This window comes from Hypanus sabinus, chromosome 4 (assembly GCF_030144855.1).
Source record: "Hypanus sabinus isolate sHypSab1 chromosome 4, sHypSab1.hap1, whole genome shotgun sequence".
Taxonomy (NCBI): domain Eukaryota; kingdom Metazoa; phylum Chordata; class Chondrichthyes; order Myliobatiformes; family Dasyatidae; genus Hypanus; species Hypanus sabinus.
The window spans coordinates 16,601,511-16,619,027 of record NC_082709.1 but is presented as its reverse complement, the minus strand read 5'-3'; the positions used below and the strand labels follow the sequence as shown (position 1 = coordinate 16,619,027).

Here is a 17,517-nt window from a genome sequence, read left to right as displayed (position 1 = left end):
CTTTTAAAAGACCACTGTCACTAAGAGTGCTGTCTCAGTTTCTGACTTTTGCTGAAGATTTCACTAAGGCAGCATAACAAATATACAAAAAGGCAACATTTTATAAATTTTAATGAAGTATAACTTCAAGCTGTTTTTCAAAGATTCAAGTACATTTATTTTTAAAGTATGTATGCAGAATACAACCCTGAGATGCATTTCAAATAAGCTAAGGACATGTTTTATGTTCCCAAGAACAGAATTAAACAATAAATGTGTTTCATCCAGCACACGTCAAGTAACACTGGCAGCAACTGAGGAAGGAAATGGACAGTCAACATTCAACCCCCTCCGGTCTTCTCCTATCATTTCGCATTTCCCCCTCCCCCCACTACTTTCAAATCTCTTAGTATCTCTCCTTTCAGTTAGTCCTGACGAAGGGTCTCAGCCCGAAACGCTGACAGTACTTCTTCCTATAGATGCTGCCTGGCCTGCTGAGTTCCTCCAGCACTTTGTTTGTTGCTCCAGATTCCAGTATTTGCAGTCTATTGTATCACAAGTTAAATTGTTCCCAAGTTTTCAGCAGTATTACCCAACTGTCAAGTTAGCTAATGGCATTTACATTACAAACAAATCATCTGGAATGCCCCAATCAAAGTTAACTTTTGGTCTGGATTCCAAAGGATAGAACTTTTTCCAGCAACAGATAACCGCATCTGCATTCTTGCATCTCAATAAACTTCTTCCCTTATGATTTTTCACTAATATTCGCCACCCTGTTCTGAAGACACAGACTGGTGAGGATCTGTGATCCATAATGACTACCGGTAAATATTTTCTGGTAATGTTTTCATTTACAACAATTCAATATTATAAGTTAACTGCTTTAACCTGAAACCTGAGCTCTTTCTATATTCTATCACACTGAATCAATTTTATTGATATCCACAATGTACCAGCTAATTTATATTTATAAACTTCACAGTAAAACAATTTAAGCCAGACTATTAATAAAAATTGAAGCTGTAATTAACCTCCCAAACCACTGACAATCGATACAAACAACATTAAGGTAGATAAAATCTTGTTGCCCAGAAATTTCCAAACTCTTTCTTCGTCATCTTATCCACACCTTATATCAACATTGCTTATCCAATTAATATTCATTTCTATTTTATTTAGCGATAGCAAATCTGCACTTCTAGGCCTTCTAGCCTTGCCACACCAACAAACCCAATTAACCCTAACCCAATCATGGGTCAATTTACAATGACCAGTACATCTTTGGACTATGTGAGGAAACCAGAGCACGCAGGGAAACCCCACACATTCCAAAGGGAGGATGTACAGACTCCTTACAGCACGGCACAGGAATGGAACTCTGAAACACCCCAAGCTGGGATACCATCACACTAACCTTTTCACTGCCATAAATTTAACTGCAAAAAAATTATTAAAGGAGCTGGAGCAATTAAAGAAATTGGTGTTGATATTTAGAACTATAATTTCTAGAAGTGATATATTTTATAAATTTCAAAACAATGTCAAAATATAATATCCCTATAGCTAATATATATCTTATATATTTTTATGCTGCATTTTGAAAATCATACACAATTCTTCTCCTGATGTCTGCTGTGAAGACCAATATATTTTGAGAAATTATATGATATAGCTATGGAAATGCAGAATACAAAACTTAACACTCCAGCTTTACTAATTAAATTTCTGCAGCAAGGTATACATTTTAGGTAATCATATTACATTCATATAGAGATTGTTTAAGATATTTCCATTAGCAAGTTAATTTAGCATCTTTAGGGAACATAACTGCTCACCAGCTAAGACATCACATTTGTTTTTTGTTCATCTCACTAAAAAGAGCTCCTAAATAAAATGAAAGGAAGCCTATTTAAATAATTGATACAAAGGCTTTGAAACCCTTTGATTTCTTCATAAAAATAGTGAAAATATAAACACCAAGATGGAAACACATTGTGCACTTAAAAACTAAAAATTATTTAACCTTCAAAAAAATGTTAAATTTCCAAAAGGAATGCTAGTTTTGCTCTGCTTTGGTGACTTGTTGCTTCGCTGCATAGCTGTCTAAAATTAGTTTTTTTTTAAATTAAACACTGCTCTTTTCACAAGACTGCCTTTACTAATATGAAAGGTCTCACCCAAAAACTTCTATTCATTCATTTCCATAGATGATGCCAGACCTGCTGAGTTTTACCAGCACTTTGTGGGTATATATTGCCTTTACAAACACATAGTTTTGCTGTAACAGTTCAAGTAAATGTGTAAAAGTGCAACCGGTTTAGTTTCACTAGTATCCTGGAAGCAAGCTTGCTTGTTTATACCGACATAAAGCAATCTGGCTTCATATTTAGTCAATGATAGCTCAGGACAGTTAAAAAACATGTTTTTACCAGGTGACCTTTAATCCACCTTTGAGTTAAATAATAGGAAATAAATTGCCACCAGAAACCAAGAAACACAACCTATTTTAGTTAAGCTCGGCTCTGCTTGGCAAAAGACTCAACAGTATAGGCCTTTATATTTAAGTAGATTCTGAAGTACAAACAACCTTGAAAAATATTATTGAATATTAATTATACAATGAAGCACTCCCATCTAGTGGTTTAAAGTGACGAGCAAAAATCTGTCTGAATACCCAGGCATCAGCTACACTTGCATTTAATGGTTCGGGCGCCAGTAATCAAACTCCTTTGCTCCTTTTTAAATTTGTAATCTATCCCTCAGATTTACATTCATTTAACATGCCACCATTAATTACTCTTCATACTAAAACTGAGCGGATAATTTTAACAAACTGGCCTTTAATTCCCTGCAAGCTGCCCGGCTAAGTATTCTTGCTGATAAACCATATGGCAAGAGTGGTTTAGCTTTTACAAACCTTCACTGTTAAGTTCCTGACAAAAGTCACTCTGTTTATTTTAACAATTGAGGTCCTGCACAATGATAGTGCATTGCACACAAGGGCATCAAGTGTTATTGTGGGGTTTTGGGCAAGACTACACTTATGTAAAAGTTGAAAGCCACTTCAACAAATGGCAGAGTTGTGCCTGTTAATATAGCCAGCTACTAAACATGTCTAAAACCAGAAATGTTTCTGAAATATTTAAAAATTATTAAAAGTAAACAAGATTAAAAACCCAAGAAGTTTAGCAGATTTAGAAACAATTAAGTGCACCTAATTAAACTGAATAATTCAAATAAAAATAAAAAATTACCCAAACAACACATACAAAACACTGGAAGAATTCAGCAGGCAAGGCAGCATCTATGAAAAAAAAGAGGATACAGTCAACATTTCAGGCCGAGACCCTTCACCAGACTAGAAAAAATGAGGAGTCAGAGTAAGAAAGTGGGGAGGGGAGGAGAGGAAGGATAGGGTCTTCACCAGGATAGGGTTTCACCCCAAAACATTGGCTGGTTATGCCCCGCTATAAATGGTAATAGATGAAACCGGGGGGGGGGGGGGGGGGTGTGGCGGGGAAGAAAGGAGAAAGAGATACAGGGCTAGAGAAGGGGCAATGTAATAGAAGGAAGGCCATGGAAGAAAGAAAGAAAAGTAACCCAAAATTAACTATTGCCCTTTGGAGCAGTTCCTTTAAATACAAATGAATGCTATTGTTGATCCTGTGTCTGGTCTCACCTGGCGTAGGTAATACGAGTTGATTCCTGAGCAACACACAAAATGCAGGAGGAACTCAGCAAGTCAGGCAGCATCTATTGAGGGGAGAGAAAGTTGATGTTTCAAGCCAAGACCCTTCACCAGGATAGGGTCTCAACCCAAAACATTGACTGGTTATGCTCTGCTATAGATGCTGCCTGACCTGCTGAGTTCCTCAAGCATTCTGTGCATTACTCTGGATTTTCAGCTTCTGCAGAATCTCAAGTGTTTGTGAGTGGATTCCTCATCCTTAATGCTGGCTGAGTGTCACAACTCTATGATCCAGTGCTGAGTAGCACAAGGAGTACGAAGTTACAGCACAGTCAAGAAAAGGTTAGCGTAGAAGCCAGTGAGTTCAGAACTTCTGCATTCAGGCGCTTGAGAGGGCAGCCAGAATTCCAGAATTTAGCAGCATAAATACAAGGAAATGCACTTCCCAACCAAAACTGAGTTTTTGGAATGTTGAGAGTAGACATACACAATTAAAGTTTGGATTTATCTAAATTTTTATTGTTTATCGGCTAATCAAAGCTAATAGTTCATACAAAAATTATCAATTAATCAGATATAATAAGCATCTTGAGAATTTACCCATAATGGAACAACCATTTATAAAATTGCTCAAGGTGTGAATCACTGGGATTCAGAATACATTTAAGTTTTAGTTTAGGACTGATGGGAACACAGAAAAACAAATTGCTCATGCTAGTTAGCCTGAGACCATCTAAAGTCATGTATAGTCAAGAATTGAAATATGATTAGTGTTAGGGTGAGCCAAAAAAAAACACCCATTGGTCAGCTAACAACCAATCCCAAGCTAACTTACCTGATTGCTCCAATCAATGTCTTGAATGTTTTCTTTGGGTAAACCATTTAAATAGCCATGCTTTGAGATGTACATTTGAGTTTTGAGATTTGTAATTGATAGGGTTTAATGAATAAAGGAATATTTCAAGTTCCAGCTTTGTCCCATCTCCTGGCTTCAGGCCTCATCAGTAGTTATCAGTGAGTGAACACGACAAGTAGGAAAGGAACAAGTATCCCCGCCTCAATTATATTATAAACAAATTGCATTTTCAGAAAGATCAGCAGCATTTTCAGGTGCCGGTCTGCCCATATGTACCTGATAATATTGAATTCTTTTTTCAGCTAACCATGATGAATTAAGTATTATCAACATTTGCCTGCTTGGCCATAACTAGGCCACTGTACTCATGAGTAAATCTGAGCTCCTAAACTATAAAAAGGATATCGATACATCACACAGGATTATACAAATGTGATTTTATGTCTTAAATTTAGTAGTGTAACCACAGACTCAGTGAGGAATTTGTTGATATTACAAAAGGTGGTGGGAAATAGAATGAAAACCCTGGCTCATGAAGGAAAAAAGCACGAATGATGAAGCTACAAAAGGAGGAAAGAACTGCATAATACATAGCCAATTTACAGCTTCAAGATCAAAACCATTTTGTCATGAATTCAAGATGAATAAAACTCAAAAACATTAATATTGAGAAACATTTGTTCAATGTTAAAGTTTGGTTTTTGAACACATTAAGACAAAAACATTTGATTACCTAAAAATCTGCTTGAAGAGGTAAAACTTCCAATGTTTACTTTGTCAACAGACATTAAATATTAAAAGATAAAACATCAATTAGTTATTCACAGTCTGGAAACTCACCACTATTCAAGATGCTCTCTTAGTGTTGTTTAATGCACATCACACCAATCAGAACTGAATTGTCCACTCTCATTTGGACGACAGGATGATCACTTTACTGGTGGTACTTGCACCTGAGAAAAACCCAAAAATGGAGAATGATTCATTTCATGTTATTTTAAGCTACAAATTAACTACCAACATTATCTGATTTCTCATGTGAATACCTCAACTATTTACTTACTTTAAAGTCAGTTATTAAGTTACATGAAACATCTTGTCCTCAGTAAATAATCAAATAAAACATTGTTTACGAACATTAGTGCACCTACATTTACTGAGGAAAATTTAAAACGCAAGAATACATTACAAGAACCTTCAACTGAACTGCCTCATAATACAAGGTCATAATTGAAAGACAGCTGCATAAATCATGTTTCAGAATTAGTCATGTAATCATAAACAGGATAGTAACAGATCCTTTGGCCCACTGAGTTTGCATCAACTATCAAACACGATTACCATCAACTTTTCCCCACCACATCCAGATTGCACCAATGTACAAGGGATAACCTACTAGCACATCTTTGGAATATGGGAGGAAACAGCAGTAGTGAGAAGAAACCCACATGGTCACAGACAGAATGTGCAAACTTGACACCAGACATCAGAAATGAACCACGGCTGCTACACATGCAAGGAAGCCACATTTCAGATGCACCACAATATCTCTAAAAATTTGATGAGATTTTCTGCGTACACAACCGAGAACCACAATTTCTAAATGGGTGGTACTTTTCACTTTTCAAGTGAATGAGAGGTTTAAATCAACCCTGATGTTATTTTAAACTAACATCTTGCAAGTATACTTCAAGTCCTGAGCCAATATCAAGTAGGAACATTCAAAGGAAATGATCAAAGTACATATGTCACCATATACAACCCTGAGATTCATTTTCTTGATGGCATACTCAATGTCCAATAACGTTAATAGAATGAAAGACCGCTCCAACAGGGCAGACACCAGTGGGCAAAAGACAACAAACCGTAAATACAAGAAAAAAGAACAGAAGAAATAATAATAAATAAATAAGCAAATCAATAGAGAACATGAGATAAGAGTCCTTAAAATTGAGCCCATAGGTTGTGGAACAGTTCAGTGATGAGGCAAGTGATGCTGAGTGAAGTTATCCCCTCTATTTCAAGTGTTTGATGGTTGAGGGATAATAACCAATCCTGATCCTGGTGGTACTGAAGTTCCTAAACCTCCTTCCTGATGGCAGAATCAAGAAAAGAGAATGATCTGGGTAGTGGGGTTCCCTGATGATGGATGCTACTTTCCTGCAACAACGTTCTGTGTAGATATGCTTAATGGCAGAAAGAGCTTTACCCATGATGGACTGGACCATATGCACTACTTTTTATAGGATTTTACGTTCATCTATATTGGTGTTTCCATGCCCAGCTGTGATGCAGTCAGTCAAACTCTCCACCACACATCAATATAAGTTTCTCAAAGTTTTAGATGTCATGCCAAATCTTAAAACTTCTAAGGAAGCACAGGCATGTTATTCTCAAATTGGAAGTATGATTTCAAAACAATTATTGAAAACTTGCATACATGCATGGAGCAAAGTCTCTGCCAATGTATAACATGTAGTTAAGCTATATACAGTGGCATGCAAAAGTTTGGGCACTCCCTGGTCAAAATTTCTGTTACTGTGAATAAAAGATGTAAAAAAGATGTGAATAAAGCGAGTTAAAAAATGACCTGATTTCCAAAAGGCATAAAGTTAAAGATGACACATTTCTTTAATATTTTAAGCAAGATTACTTTATTTGCATCTTCTACAGTTTCAAAATAATAAAAAAGGAAAAGGGCCTGAAGCAAACGTTTGGACACCCTGCATGGTCAGTACTTAGTAACACTCCCTTTAGCAAATATCACAGCTTATAAACACTTTCTGTTGCCAGCTAAGAGTCTTTCAGTTCTTGTCTGGGGGATTTTCACCCATTCTTCCTTGCAAAAGGCTTCTAGTTCTGTGAGATTCTTGGGCCGTCTTGCATGCACTGCTCGAGGTCTATCCACAGATTTTCAATGATGTTTAGGTCGGGGACTGTGAGGACCATGGCAAAACCTTCAGCTTGCACCTCTTGAGGTAGTCCATTGTGGATTTTGAGTTGTATTTAGGATCATTATCCTGTTGTAGAAGCCATCCTCTTTTCATCTTCAGCTTTTTTTTTAAAACAGATGGCGTTATGTTTGCTTCCAGAATTTGCTGGTATTTAATTGAACTCATTCTTCCCTCTACCAGTGAAATGTCCCCATGCCACTGGCTGCAACAAAGCATGATCAATCCTCCCCTGTGCTTAACAGTTGGAGAGGTGTTCTCACATGAAATTCTACACCCTTTTTTCTCCAAACATACCTTTGCTCATAGCAGCCAGAAAATTCTATTTTAACTTCTTCAGTCCACAGGATTTGTTTCTAAAATGCATCAGGCTTATTTAGATGTTCCTTTGCAAACTTCTGACGCTGAATTTTGTGGTGAGGATGTAGGAAAGGTATTCTTCTGATGACTCTTCCATGAAGGTCATGTTTGTGCAGGTGTCGCTGCACAGCAGAACAGTGCACCATCACTCCAGAGTCTGCTAAATCTTCCTGAAGGTCTTTTGCAGTCAAATGGGGGTTTTGATTAGCCTTTCTAACAATCCTACGAGCAGTTCTCACAGAAAGTTTTCTTGGTCTTCCAGACCTCCACCGTTCCTGTTAACTGCCATTTCTTAATTACATTACGAACTGAGGAAACAGCTACCTGAAAACGCTTTGCTATCTTCTTATAGCCTTCTCCTGCTTTGTGGGGATCATTTATTTTAATTTTCAGAGTGCTAGACAGCTGCTTAGAGGAGTCCGTGGCTGCTGATTGCCGGGACAAGGTTTGAGGAGTCAGGGTGTTAATAAAGCTTTGAAATTTGCATCACCTGGCCTTTCCTAATGATGACTGTGAACAAGCCATAGCCCTAACAAGGTAATTAAGGTCTGAGACCTTAATTACCTTGTAAAAGTTATCTGAGAGCTCAAATCTCTTAGGGTGCCTGAACTTTTGCATGGTGCTCCTTTCCATTTTCCTCCCACTCTAAAATTGTAGAAAACAAAAATAATACACTAATCTTGCTTAAAATGTTGAAAAGAATGTTTCATCTTTAACTTACAACTTTTGGAGATCAGTTCATCTTCTACTCACTTAACTATTCACAGGAACAGAAATTTTGACCGGGGTGCCCAAACTTTTGCATGCCACTGTAAGTAAATACTTTGAATAATTTAAGTCTTCAGTACAAATAAATAGATCAGGTAGCATCTGGAAAGAGCTAAAGATAAACTAAGATTACATGTGGATGACACTGCATTTGGATTAGCCAGTTTTGATACAAACAGGGATGGCTGGTAATCGGAAACAGTCAAAGTTAATAAAATGTCTCACAAGCCGCAAACCTTAACAGAAGATGTAATTACTCCTTGAGTCAATTTTTGGCTTCACTGGAATTTAGTAGGAAAGTGAAAAATGGAAAAGTGATAAGCATTGGAAATTTAGGGTCACTCTTACATATTCAATGGAGTTGTTCAATCTGCATTTACTTTCTCCAAGGCAACACACCAAAACACGAAACATGCAACTGTTTGGAAGCTTTATGTGAAACATTCTTGGCATATTCTCACCGTGGCCAAATAGGGTGCCTTTGGATTCTGGTAGATTTGACTACTATAGATTGTCTCTTTCAAAAGGTAAGTGGCAAAACAAAATGAAAGGAAAACAAAAGGGTTGTTGTACAGGCATATGAGCGAGCACGTGTTGCAGGGCTGGAGGGAAAGGGCCTCGGATTGGTCTGCTGGCAGCTGGCATGGGCTCAATGGCCTACTAGTGTCACAATGAACAAGTTGGTTCATGTGCCGAGAAGTAAATGATTTCAACAGAAAGCCAGTTGCTGAAAGCAAGAGGTAATAAATGCACCTATCACAAAGTAGCAAAATCATTCAGGAGTCCACTATGGACATGGCACAGTTATGTATGCAGACACCCATCCCTGGGAATCCCCAAATGCAAACTCAAACAGGATGGATTGACCCATGCAGAAGAAATACAAGGTCTTATTCAATGAGACTTAAAAATGACTGCATCAAAAATAGCACCTTCAAGTACGTGTTGTTATGATTCAGTCCTCAGCCCTTGTCACAAGCATTCTTTGGTGCAGGGTCTTCATCCAGCACCCACATTTTTTAAAAAATAAACTATACCTCTGCTATACCACTATGGAAGTCAATAATGACTACTGCCAGTCCTTTCAAATTCTACCCCAGACACATGCAAATATACAATAGGCCTCACTCTGGAGAGTTCCATCAGGACAACAAAGAGGTGGTCAAAGCAGGCAAAGGAGCTGCAATGGGAATGGTTTGAGTCAATGGACTGGGCCATGTTTAAGGACTCAGAGGGCCTGAATGAATATACCAGTACTATCACAAATTTTATAAAGTCACTCCTGGAAGAGTTTGTCCCCACAAAGTCATTCAAAGTCTTTCCCAAACAGAAACCTTGGATGAACCAAGAGATGTACAATTTGGAAAGGGCTAGATTAGTAGCGTTCAGGACTGCTGACCCAGGAAAGTACAAGAAAGTATGATCTCTGGATAGCCATTTCACAGATAAAGTGGCAATTCCAGACCAAACTTGAAACACAGAAGGATGTTCAACAACTATAGCAAGGCTCGAGTACCAACCCCTCCTGCAAAGCAAAACCAAGCAACATAAATGACCACATGGTTTCACTCGCAGATGAGCTCAAAGCCTCTTATACTTGATTTGACCGACAAAATATAGAGGCACCTCATGAACTTCCACAACCCCTGACGGCACTGATTTCAGTCTCTGAGACCAATGTGACAGCATCCTCTGTGGGTAAATCCACAGAAAGCCTCTGGCAAGACAGCATACGTAACAGGGTATTAAAACCCATGGTAATCAACTGGCTAAAGTGTTTACAGTCATCTTCAAGCTCTTGACATTGAGGTACCCACATACTTCAAGCAGGCTTCAATTATACCAGTGCCCAAGAACATGACTATCGTCCAGTAGCACTTACATCCATCGTGATGAAATGCTTCAAGATGCTGGTTGGGAAGTATATCATCTCCTGCCTGGGGAGTGACCTGGATCAGCTCCAATCTGAAAACCATCACAACAGGTCAATGCAGATGCTATTTCTTTAGCTCTTCACTCAGTTCCGCATTCAACACTTTCATCTCCACAAACCAATCAATACACTCCAGACCCAGGCCTTGATACCTCCCTGTGTAACTGCATCCTCTATTTTCTCACTTGTAGATTCCAGTCAGTTCAGATTGGCAAAAACATCTCCTCTACAACCACTGTCAGGGAGCTTAGTCCCCTGGTCTACTCCCTTTTACCTATGATTGTGTGGCTAAGTATAGCTCCAATGCCTTATTTAAGTTTGCTAACAACACCACTGTTGACCAAATCAAATGTTTTGACAAATTGGCATGTAGGAGGAAGTTTGAAAATACATCTGAATTGTGCCACAACAATAACTTCTCACTGGTAGATCAGAGTTGGAGAGGGTCAGCAACTTTAAATTCCTTGGTGTTAACATATCAGAGAATTATTTCTTGGACCAGCACCCAAGAGGCATGACAGTACCTTTACTTTCTTAGAGCTCTGTGCAAGTTTGGCTTGTCACCAAAATCACATTCTGTGAATGCACTGGCTGCATCACAGCCTGGAATGGAGACACCAATGCCCAGGAAGAGAGAAGTCCACAGAAGTGATGGATACAGCCTAGTCCATCAAGGGCAAACACCTCCCCACCATTGAAACAACGCAGACAAAATGCTGGAGGAACTCAGCAGGTCAGGCAGATTCTATAGGAAAAGTGTACAGTCAACATTTCGGACCAAGACCCTTCACCATTGAGCATATTTGCAGAGAACACTAACACAATAAAGCAGCATCCATCATAAAGGTCTCCCACCATCCAGGCCAGGCTTTCTTCTCACTACTACCATGGGACAGGACGTACAGAAGCCTTGGGTTCCACATCACCAGTAACAGTTATTACTCTACAACCATCAGGCTCCTGAACTGGTGTGAATAACTTCACTCAACTCTGAACTGATTCTACAGCCTACAGACTCACTTTTAAAGACTCTACAACTCAGGTTCGCAGTATTTTTATTTGCATAATTTGTCTTTTGCACATTGGTCAGTCTTTATATACAGTTTTTCGTAAACTCAAATATTTCTTTCTTTTGTAAATGTCTGCAAGAAAATAAATTTCAAGGTAGTATATAGTTAATAATTTTTACTTTGACTTAACCTGATTTCCACCATGATAGTTCAGCACTCCCCCCCCCCACCCCAAAAGAATTAAATACATAAGTCACCAATTTCTTATTGGAGAATATGTTGCCAGAAGATACACTGACGTTCCAGCAGGCTTTTTCCACATACTTGGAGTATTGTGTACAGTTTGGGGCTCCTTATTTTAGAAAGGATATACTGATATTGGAGAGGTTCAGAGAACATTTACAAGAATGATTCCAGGAATGAAAGGGTTACCGTATGAGGAACGTCTGGCAACCCTTGGTCTGTATTCTCTGGAATTCAGGAGAATGAGGGGGAATCTCATAGAAACATTCTGATTATTAAAAAGCCTGAACAGATTTGATATGGCAAAGTCATTTCCCATGGTATGGGAGTCTGGGACAAGAACACAACTTCAGGATTGAAGGACCTCCATTTAGAACAGAGATGCGGAGAAATTACTTTAGTCAGAGGGTGGTAAATCTGTGGAATCTGTTACCACGAGAGGCTGTGGAGGCCAAGTCATTGGGTGTATTTAAGGCAGAGAAAGATAGGTTCTTGGTTAGCCAGGGCATCAAAGGGTATGGGGAGATGACAGGGAAGTGGAGATGACTGGAAGAATTGATTAAATGATGGTGCAGACCCAATGGGCTGAATTGCCTACTTCTGCTCCTATATCTTATGGTGTTATTTTACCCAAAAGTGTGTAAACTTTGCTCTTAGTCACACAGCCAGCCCATAAATTTCAGCTGTGATTTCTCACTTCTGGGGAACCATTAATCAACAAGGAAAAATAAAAGTCAATTTGGGAAATCCCACACTCCAATCCTAAAACTAAAGGGATGCCCTAGAGGAGACTGAACTCCACAAAGACAAGAGGATTCATTTTGCAAGCAAGGCCAACTTGCTTAGAAATCTTCGAATATAACATAGAATTTTGTAATAATTATAACATCACTGCCTCTCCAACATACAATTGCTTGAAAATGTTTAAAAATATATTTAAAAGCTTCATTATCTCTTAACAAAATATTCCAATTCATAGCTATCAATGTTCACAAATCAGTTTATAGCTGTGCTCACCTAATTATTGAATGGGATCGATTATCAACCTTAAATTTGACAGATTATCATTTACTTTGAGTACATTAAATAAATTTCTAATCTAAAAGTAAAAAATTGCCCAATGTTGAGAACCTTGCATGCAATATTTTATTAGCAAAGGCTAATCTTTTAATGTAGAAACTTTCCTAGTATTAGGAAGTTGAATCATCCTACAAATATGTGGTATTTTGTATTACACAATGGATCTATGGAACTAGAAAGACTTCTAGTCAGTAAAGATTAAGGAAAGGATTGCAGCAGCATCAATTTGATGTGAACCCACTTGGAAATCAGAGCATAACATTCAAACTATTTTCAGCTGCTTGACATATCTTCCTTCTGTCAAAGGAAAAAGTGATTGTTCACTGATGATTGTACAGTGCTTAGCCTCAGTCACAACTCCTCAGCAAATGAAGCAGTCCATGCCTGAGTACAGCAAAATCGGGGCCATTAAACAGAGAATGAGCCAATTTGTTTCCAAATCAACAAATAATATTCATGGCACAAAAATTCCAGGCAATAACCATCTTCTAAAAAGAAAACCAAACCACATTACAATTGCCAACTCGCTAAGAACTAACAAGCATACATTTCTTCCCAAAGAGTGATTTATTACCAAGAACTCATTGCCTCCTCCTGGAAGAATCATAGATGCCCAACGGAATTTCAAGTTACTACCTATCATTCCAGTTCCCAAGAAAGACAAGATCACTGGATCTAATTATAGACCAGTCACTTTGAGTTCAGTAATATGAAAAAATTTGAACTCAGATGTTGAGCTACCTTAAATCCATTACTGATCCTCTTCTTGACGTGCTACTGTCTGCTTATAGAGCAAATCGTTCAGTTAAATATGCAGTTCTTGGGCCTTCACTACATTCTTCAACATTTGGACTTCCCCCAACACCTATGTGAGGATCTTGTTTGTCGGTTTTAGCCTTCCCTTCAACACTATTGCTCCGGAGTTGCTCCACAGCAAGCTAACCCAGCGAGCTGTACCCTACAGCATCTGTCAGAGGATGACAAATTTCCTGACAGGAAGGAAGCAGTATGTAAAGCTGGACTCCTACTTGTCCAATCCAATGTGTATTCTTTCACCCCTCCTGTTCTCACTTCGTACAAATGACTATATCTCCACAGACAAATCCATTTAAGTCCTTAAGTTTGTAAATGACACATCTGTAGTTGGTCTCATCTCTAATAATGATGTGACCTGCTACCAAAAAGAGGTAGACTGTCTTGCAGCAGGATGTGGTCATAACAAATTGGAGGCTTAATGCAATCAAGACAGTGGAAATGAGGATTAATTTCTGTTGACAACCCCCTAACAGCCCCCCCACCACTTGAAAATTAAAGGTCAGGCTGTTTCTGTGGTCAAATCATTCAAATTCTTGGGGACTACCATTATCAATACATTGAAGTGGGAAAGAGTCATTCAAATTCCTGGGGACTACCAATACACTGACGTAGGACAAGCACATTATGCTTATTACAAGGGAAGCCCAACAGAGACTGCTCTTCCTTTTTCACCTTAGGAAACTTAACATCTCAGAGCGTAACATGACAAATTTTTACTCAGCCATCACTGAGAGTGTTGTGACCACCTCTATCACCATTTGGTTTCCCATTATGTCCTCCCTCTCCACATCCAGATTGCAACAAGTGGTCCATTAGAAGACCCGTTCATCACCAGAGCAAACAGCGGAAAAAATTACTGCTGACTACATACACCCTAACAGTCACCTATTCACCAAATTGCCAGAGAAACGCCAAAAGTCTATCGCTACCAGCTCTATATCATCTCTGCAGCTTCTTTCTAAAACTCACTCAGATGTAATACCTTAACTTGTCCCTGCACAACATCTGTTAAATGGTCTTTCCTGCTGGCCTTGTTCTGTTGATAATTATTGAGTCTGCTCATGTTTAAGTTTGATCATTGATGTTTGTGCATGTGACCATTCTGCTAATTGTTGATTGTTCATAGCTGTTTGCACTACTGTCTTTGTAAATTGTCGGTTGCTGCTGTGTTGTCTGTTATGGTATTGTCCTGTGTTTTATGCCTGGCACTGAACCACAATCAATTCTGGTATCTTTCACATACTGGCAGTGAAGTGACTCTGATTCTGAATTGTGCAGAAGAATATACTGATAGTTGGCCATGAAGAAGCAATCAGCAAATGAAAGAGGTATGCATGCTATGGCAGCATAAGACCACAAGACAGAGGAACAGAATGAGGCCATTTGGCCCATCAAGCCTGCTCTGCCATTCAATCATGGCTGATCCTTTCTACCCTCTCCTCAGTCCCACTCCCCGGCTTTCTCCCCGTAATCTTTGATGCCATAGCCAATCAAGAACACATCAATCTCTGCCCTAAATACACCCAATGACCTGGCCTCCACAATTGCCTGTGATTACAAATTCCACAAATTCACCACCCTCTGGCTAAAGAAATTTCTCCCCTTCTCTGTTTTAAATGGACAACCTCTACCCTCAGGCTGTGCCCACTAGTCATAGACTCCCCCAAGGGAAACATCCTTTCCACAACTAGGCCTTTCAATATTCAAAAAGTTTGAATGAGATCCCTCCTCATCCTAAATTCTAGCGAGTACAGGCCCAGAGGCAAATGTTCCTCATAAGATAACTCTTTCATTCCAGCACTTCTTTTCTTTGATATGGAACCCAAAACTGTTCACAATACTCAAGGTGAGGCCTCACCCAGTGCCTTATAAAGCCTAAGCATCAATTTCCTGCTCTTATATTTTAGGCCTCTTGAAATGAATGCGAACATTGCATTTGCCTTCCTTGCCACCAACTCAACTTGCAAGTTAATCTTTAAGGTGTTCTGCACAAGGTCTGCCAAGTCCCTCTGCATCTCAGATTTTTGGATTTTCTCCTAGTTCAGAAAATAGTCTGCATTTTGGTATCTTCTACCAAAGTGCATGACAATGCATTTTCCAACATTGTATTTCATCTGCCACTTTCTTGCCCATTCTCCAATCGATCCAAGTCCTTCTGCAGCCTGCCCGTTTCCTCAACACTACCTGCCCTTTCACCAAACTTAGTATCATTTGTAATCTTGGCAACTAAGCTATCCATTCCATCATCTAAATCATTGATATACAACATAAAAACACCGGCAGCTGCAGACCACTAGTCACTGGCAGCCAAACAGAAAAGTATTATTTTATTCCCACTCACTGCCTCCTACCAATCAGCCAATACTCTAACCATACCAGTAACTTTCCTATACCACAAGATCTTAACTTGGTAAACAGCCTCATGTGTGGCACCTTGTCAAAGGCCTTCTGAAAATCCAAATATACAACATCCACTGCATCTCCTTTACCTATCCTACTTGTAATCTCCTCAAAGAATTCCAACAGGCTCATCAAGCAGATTTTCCCTGAAGAAAACCATGCTGACTTTGTCCTATCTTGTTCCTGTGACACCAAGTACTCCATCACCTCACCCTTAACAATTGACTCTAACATCTTTCCAACCACTGAGGTCAGGCTAACTGGTCTATAATTTCCTTTCTGCTGCTTCCTTTCTTTTGTTTTAAAAAAAAGTGGAGTGACATTTGCAATTTTCCAGTCCTCCGGAACCATGCCAGAGTCCAATGATTCTTGAAAGATCAATACTCACGCCTTCACAATCTCTAACGTTACGTCTTTCAGAACCCTGGGATGCAGTTCATCTGGTCTGGGTGACTGATGCACCTTTAGGTCTTTCAGCTTTAAGCACCTTCTCCCTTGTAATAGCAACTGAACTCACTTCTCTTCCCTCACACACTACAACACCTGGCACTGCTAGTGTCTTCCACAGTGAAGAATGATGCAAAACACTCATTTAATTCATCTGCCATCACCTTGGCCTGTTATTATTTCTCAGGCCTCATTTTATAGCAGTCCTATATTCACTCTCATCTCCCTTTTATTTCTTATATTCTTGAAAAAGCTTTTTCTATCTACCCTGATACTGTTTGCAAACTTGATTTCATCTTTACCCTCCTAATGATTCCTTCAGTTGCTTTCTGGAGGACTTTATAAAAGCTTCCCAATCCTCTATCTTCCTACTAATTTTGTTTTATTGTATGCCTTCTCTTTTGCTTTTAAATTAGCTTTGACTTCCCTTGTTAGTCACAGTTGTACTATTTTGCCATTTAAGTATTGCTTTGTTTTTGGAATACATCTATCCTGCACCTTCCTAATTTTTTCCTCAAAACACAAGCCATCGCTGTTCTGCTGTAATCTCTGCCAGCATCTCCTTCCAATTTACTTTGGCCAACTCCTCTTTTCATACCAGCGTAAAATCCTTTACTCCACTGAAATACTGCTACATCAGAATATCTCCCAAATTTCATATTGTGATTACTGTCTCCTAAGGGTTCCTTTACCTTCAGCTCTGTAATTGCTTATGGTTCATTATTTAACACCCAATCCAGTACAGCTGATCCGCCCAAGTAGGCTCATTGACAAACTGCTCTAAAAAGCCATCTCATGGGCATTCAATAAATTCACTCTTGAGATCCATTGCCAAACTGATTTTCCCAATCTACCTGCATGTTAAAATCTCCCATGACTATCATAACATTACCTTTTTGACATGCCTTTTCTATTTCCTGTTGTAATCTGTAGTCCACTTCCCATCTATCGTTTGGAGGCCTGTGTATGAATGCCATTAGGGT

The 17,517-nt window shown here is 38.9% G+C and overlaps 1 protein-coding gene across 17 annotated transcripts in view; it reads right to left on the bottom strand.

The window, feature by feature from the left end:
• The window catches only part of baz2ba (bromodomain adjacent to zinc finger domain, 2Ba), a 250,780-nt gene that overhangs the window by 208,593 nt on the left and 24,670 nt on the right, over positions 1 to 17,517 (bottom strand). For all 17 annotated transcript variants that reach the window (XR_009511572.1, XM_059966477.1, XM_059966482.1 and 14 more), the window contains exon 2: positions 5,367 to 5,479. The gene's annotated coding sequence lies outside the window, so the exon portion shown is untranslated. The remainder of the gene's footprint in view (positions 1 to 5,366; positions 5,480 to 17,517) is intronic.